The sequence below is a fragment of the Phoenix dactylifera genome, unplaced genomic scaffold (genome assembly GCF_009389715.1).
Source record: "Phoenix dactylifera cultivar Barhee BC4 unplaced genomic scaffold, palm_55x_up_171113_PBpolish2nd_filt_p 000371F, whole genome shotgun sequence".
Classification (NCBI taxonomy): Eukaryota; Viridiplantae; Streptophyta; class Magnoliopsida; order Arecales; family Arecaceae; genus Phoenix; species Phoenix dactylifera.
Window position 1 is genome coordinate 116,820 of NW_024067823.1, and position 6,670 is coordinate 123,489.

The following is a 6,670-nucleotide window of genomic DNA, read 5'->3' on the forward strand; positions in this document are numbered from 1 at the left end:
TAATATAATATAATATTAAATTATTTAACATAACATATTAATATATTATGATATAATATAATATTATATTATATTTATAGTATAATATAATAATAAAGGTATAAAATATTATAATTATTAGCATAAATTAATTTTTCACCATCACGATGACTATTTATCTCTCTATGTAATTATTATATTTTATTATGAATATGTTGGTCCAAAAAAAAATATTATAATTCAAAATAGCTTTTCGATAATTTCTAAAAGTGTTTTTTCGAAGATCTCAAAAGCTGAGCTTTCTGGAAAAGCTAAAACAACTTTTCAAAAATTTTACCAAATATCCTTATTTTATCTAAAAATGCTTTTAGAAGGTCAGAAAGTGCTTTTTGACATTTTAAAAGTGTTTCCAAATGGAGCCTTAGCTATGTAATATGTACTGCAATTTTTTTAAAAAAATTATGGAGCTTACAATTTCGTTAGTAGAAAAATTTGTAACTTCTAAATTTTTTTAAAGATGTACACTAGAAAAGAATGTTGCAAAATAAAAAATCCATCACATATATATATATATATATATATATATATATATATATATATATATTTTTGATACCTGCCCTATATGTTTTTTGTTCGATCACATGCTCCTAGGCAGGCCAGCTGGCATTAAAACACTATATCTATTGTTCTAGTAAATGTTGCTATTTTTTTTTAAAAAAAAGTGAATCAAAGAAAAGTTTTCTAAGCTTAAAACCACATCGCTTAAATGGAGGAACACCAACGCATGTAACCAGTCTCAGGAGAACACGGCACCACCCAAAAGTGGCAGCCCATGGTCGATAAACTCCACTGACGGCCTTGGAAAACTGGAACAATTGGAAGCGTTAGATGGACGAAAGAGTGCTTGGGGGAAGAGATTTTGAACTGGCCGGACAAAAGTTATATTTTGGGAGTGATGAATAAGTATATTTAAGACGAGGGAGTGACAAAAAATTCGACAATTGGAATATTGGGTACAGGTGATGGCTGGGATAGAGCTGTCAGCAGCCGACGGTCTTAAAAATTTAAGTTGGCTCGGTGCGGTGTTCCTTAATTTCAATGCAAGCTAATGGCAGTCTGGCTCCGGCAACAATGTCTTAACGTTGGAATAAATTAAACCTCAATTCACACGAAAGTGTCTGAATATTGGAATAGATTAAACCTCAAGTCACATGGTAAGAACAGTTGCAAAAGTAATTGAACTTTTATAAGCATCGATATAGACTTTAAAAAATATCTAAAAAAATAAATATTTTTGTAATGATGTCTCTAATTAAAATAATTGTACGAAATTTATAATTTTTTATTTTTATTTGTGAATTTGATCTTTGTATGCATAAAGGCATAAAAATCTGGAATAAAAATTAATCAACATGTTTTCCAAAAAACAAAAGGATTCAAAACGGCATCATATTTTAAGTACTTGGTATATATTTATAAGCTTTATACAACCATCTATTGGATGCTATGTACCTATTAAAGGGGTTGTATGTATGCTTCATGATACAAGCACTAAGGATTATTGTATAAGGTTAAAAAGAATCCTGCTGTTAAGCATTAACCATGTAGATGTACCAAAAAGAATTCAAAATACAACCATGTAATATTATTCTTCATATAGTCATGTGTAAAATTGGTCTTGTATGAGCATGTGAAAATGTTATATCACTATGAATTTTGAAAGGATAATAATTATGTGAAGCAATTTGTATAACTGTTATGTATCACATGCAATTAGTAATCTTACAATACAATAAAATGACACCTGTTTTTTTTGAAGGGGACACAACACCGTCCTATTTATTAAAGGGAAAGAATGTGCAAGAAAATATGAATACCAAGAGACAAAATCAAGAAAAAGAAAAAGACTGAGCTCTCATTGACAAACTATATTTCGGATAATATTCCACAACTTAGCAATGTTGGCCAACTGTTTTTGAGGGCAAAACATGGACTATTAATTGTATGGTTTGAGTCCTATAGATCTTGAACACTTCGGTTTCCAGTAGTTCTAGCTGTTAAAAATATGAAAGTTTTTCTCTCTAACAAGCCCATAAGATAGCCGCCGATCCAACTAGAAAACTATAAAAAGACATATGTAATAAATAATATACAAGTATTCAGAAGTTTATTGTAAAGATAAAAGCCTTGAACATGCTTTAAAGTGTATCTGCAACAACACGTAATGGTTGCACAAAGGTTTCACCGACTTGGGACAAATTCTTTACACACATGGCATTGTCATTGACTCATTGGTATTATGGTACCATATAGATAGTGGTTTTCCTGATGTATTTTCAAATGTCAACTGTCCAAATAAAAGCCTTGAACTGCATGTTAGAATAATTTCAAAATATGGGCATACACTGATTGCGTATTTTTGTTTTATAAAACGGGTTAGACGTATGGCTCAGAATGGTACTATGATTAAGCCCAATATGATGTGTGATCATTTTGTTTTATGGGCTTTGGTGCACCTTGGATGTATAGGATTGAGTCCTATTTATTGTGGTACTTTTGGTATGTAGGCCAGGAAACCCAATTAGGGTTTTGGAGCCTTTAATGGGAAGGCTCCTCTATGTTTCCTATATATAGGCTAGGTCCCCCTCTCCTCTCCATATGGTTGATAGCTTGCCCCATTGACGGCTATCTTTTGTGAGGAGCAAGGAAGGGAAGATCCAGCCGCTATTATTCCAGGTGATTGAAGAACGTATTCAATATGTCTTCCGCAGGTATATCTCTCAAACTTGAATACGGCATTATTGTGATTCTAAATCTTAGCATGTTATTATTTATGACTAACAATTGGTATCAGAGCCTCCATGCTAAGATTAGAGTCCTTCATACACAATTATGATTTCATCTGGACTTACAGATTAATTTTATGCATTGGTGAATGGATCTTCTGCATAGATCTGCATACACAGATTTTTTATTGATAATCAAATATCAGATTTGATTTTAATTTAAATCTGCCATTGTATATTATTTTCGGATTAAAAAAAAAAAAAACTTAATTTTTCCTTCTCCCGCATACATCCTTCATCTTCTTCCCGTTCTACAACTCCTCTCTTCATGGGCTAAAAGAAGAAGAAGATGAAGGATGGCAAGGGGCCTTCCTCGCCGCTGGCCGGCGCCTCTGTGCCGTGCGACGGCCGGCGGAAGGAGGCCGAGGCGGCTCGCCCGCCACCACCGCGGGCGGACGGCCGCCCTACGGCGCCACAGCAGGCGGACGCCGCCGCCGCTGCGGGCCGCGGGCGCGTCCCAAGCCACCCCACGGCCGGCCGCAGGCCGTGGGGCCTCGCGGCGACGCCGTCAGGTCCCCGGGAGGCGGACGGCATGGTCCCGCGGCTGGGAAGCCGGGGGCGCGTCCCAAGCCACCCCACGGCCGGCCGCAGGCCGTGGGGCCTCGCCGGGACGCCGCCAGGCTCGGCCGTGGGGGCCCTCTCCCGGCCACCCCACGGCCGGCCGCGCGTCTCAGGGCGTCGCGGCGGCCCGGCGGGTGGCTGCCATGGGAGGCAGCCACGGGTTGCTTCCATCCCCCCCCCCCCCCCCCAAAAAAAAAAGGGGCGGCGGCCGTGAAGACTGAAGAGGAAGAAGGTGGAGAGGGAGAGAATAGCTTAGGTTTTTTTTTTTTTCTTTTGCTTGGGCTTAAGCTTGGGTTTTGGTTTTGGGCTTGCAAAGCCCAATCTGAATAAGTCCATGATTGCAGGTGGGCCTTTTATTTAGTCAGCCCATGTTTATTTCATTTGCATTTTATCTTAATGGATCAGAATGGGCTTCGGCCTGGGGCAAAGAGTTAGTAACCCATTTAATTATTATTTAAATACTGAATAATTTGAATTAGGCCCTCATGCATATTGATTATTGAAGTGTTAAATTTTGGGCATATATTTTGGACATATCTTGCTACCATATATGCCTTGAATTTTGTGATTAATATTTTTTGTTTAAATCACATATGATTTTGATTATGACTATAGCATGTTTAATGGTTATGATTTTGTCACATAACTATCATTTTGTGATTAAAATTTGTTGGGCATAAAGACTATCCTTATTTTTCCATTAAGAGAATATTTTGAAATTGAAGTGGGTGGTAGCCACCAAAGTGGCACACTCACTGATATTTATCTAATTTTCTCAAAAAAAAAAGGGGTAGCATTGCATTTTTTTTAGATTATTGCATGCAATATCTTGCCCGAAGGTGTTATTGTGTATGATGATTTAGAAAAATGACATGAAGTGATTAATGGGATTGCATTAGCTTAGAATCATTCTTCTGCCCAAAGGCGATGGTGTTTCGAAAGCTGATATGACTTTGTTAATTGGCTTCATGATATGTTTTAAGAGTACCTTATAGCGTGTTGTATTGTTAGCCCAAAGGTGACTTTACAATGATGCACCAAGGCTCTTACCGTAATTAGACTTATATGTTTTTCAAGTTGATTACGGACTATCTAATTAATAGCCCAAGTTGATTAGATAGATATGTTATCATCCATTGATTGCATGCATCATATTTGGATGATATTAAATAAAATATGTTGTTTCCGCAGTTTTGAATGCCTCTTCTCTTTTCAAGCCAATTGTCTGCTATTGAAACCTTGACTGAAAATAATTATGTGAGATGGAAGATAGCACCATCCTAACCTGTGAAACCAAATCGTCGTGAGATAAGATATTGAATTATGCTCTATTAGCTTAGCATAACTATAGCTCACCGATCTCCAATTGAAACTAGCTACATCATATGCATCAAACTTAAAATGCCTTGTAGTGCCTGCTGGAAGCCCTGGCAACATTAAGAAAATGCTGAAGGCAAGAAGAAAAGTTTCCATGCAGAATGCTGGATGAGGAAGAACGGCACCCATCCCTTTGCTACTCGTTTAAGACTCGCTAGTGGATAGATTGAGTAGGTGACATACGTTGAACATTGAATACTGGATACTGCACACTGGTGTCCTATTTCCTCAAGCATGGGCCTTACTCGGTTGTCCCTAGCGTTGGGTCAGTAGAACTTTAGAGTGCTCACAAAGAAAGAATGCTTTTTAATGTGCCCAACGTTAGATTACCAAAACAACCTTCACCAGTCCGGAGTCTCTCTAGTTCATGACATGAACTGAAGGGTGCAGCTCAATGACCCACCATCTGCTGTGAGTAAGAATGGCGTGGATGTACTATATGAGTCCTACAACCTATACCTCTTCTATATTTGTGTCATCTTATTATAACCGAGGCATAAATGGTAATGAATGGATGAACAAGACCCTTCAGCTAGTAATATGTACATCATAAGGAGAGAATTAAGACTGATATGATTACTACTACTGCATGGTAAAAGGGCCTTTTTTGTAATCCTTTGGATACCCTTTTGTTTTGGGATTTTAGCTTAGAAGGGTGCGGTTGTTGCAATGAAACCTCTGCAGTCACCAACTTCTAGAGGGAATTTGATTAGTCTTGGTAATCAAAGGGAGACCGCCCAACCCTAATAATTACAAGAACTAATAGTGGTAACAACCCTAGCATCTAATCATTAGAAACAAAAAAAAAAAAAACTTAATTGCTTATATTATACAATGCCATTCTGCTGGCTTCCCATATTGGCTGGTAAGAAGTTCCTCTATATTATGGCATAAGCATTTAGGGCACATTTCAAAAAAAAAAAAAAAAAACGAATAGAGAGATTGATGAAAGTTGAGATTCTACCCTCTTTGAATTTTTCGGACTTTGACACTTGCATAGATTGCATAAGGGGAAGCTGACTAAAACTACAAGAAAGGGATCCAGTAGAAGCGATGGTCTTTTGGATCTAATTCACACCGATATTAGTGGACCGTTACTTTCTACTATATGTGGGAACAAATATTTCATAACCTTCATTGATGATTTTCCGCATTATAGTTATGTTTACTTGAGTAATGATAAATCTTTCACTCTTGAGAAATTCAAGATATTTAAAATGGAAATAGAAAAGCAATGTGGGAAGAGTATTAAAATTGTGAAATCTGACCGTTGTGGTGAATACTATGGTAAGTATGATGAGTCCGATCAAAACATGGGTGATTTTGCGAGATTTTTACAAGAATGTGGGATAGTTCCGTAATACACAATACCAGGAATAGCTGAGCAAAATGGTATTTCTGAAAAGCATGATCGGACTCTGAAGGATAAGGTTAGCAGTATGATTAGTAAAACAAATTTTCCATAATTCTTATGTGGTGAAGCATTGAAATCTGTCGTATACATTCTGAAAAAGGTTTCTAGTAAAGCTGTTGAGAAAACTTCTTTTGAATTGTAGACAAGACGTGAACCCAATTTAGCCCATTTTAGAGTTTGGGGCTGCCTAGTTGAAGTTAGGATTTATAATCCTACTGAAAAGAAATTAGATCCCAAATCTACACCAGAATTTATAGATCAAAGGGCTATAAGTTCTATAGTCCTAATCATGGCACCAAAATTATTGAGTCCATTATGGAGAAATTTCTTTCTTGTACTTGGTACTAGTGGGAGTTCTGTATTAAAGAAAACATTTACAGAACCGAGTCAAGTTGTGGTTTCAATTTTCGTTGTACAAGAAAGAGTTATTTTTCAGCTGATTGCCACGGTTCATGAAGAACGTGGGCATCAAGAAGAGCCTCACGTTCCTCCT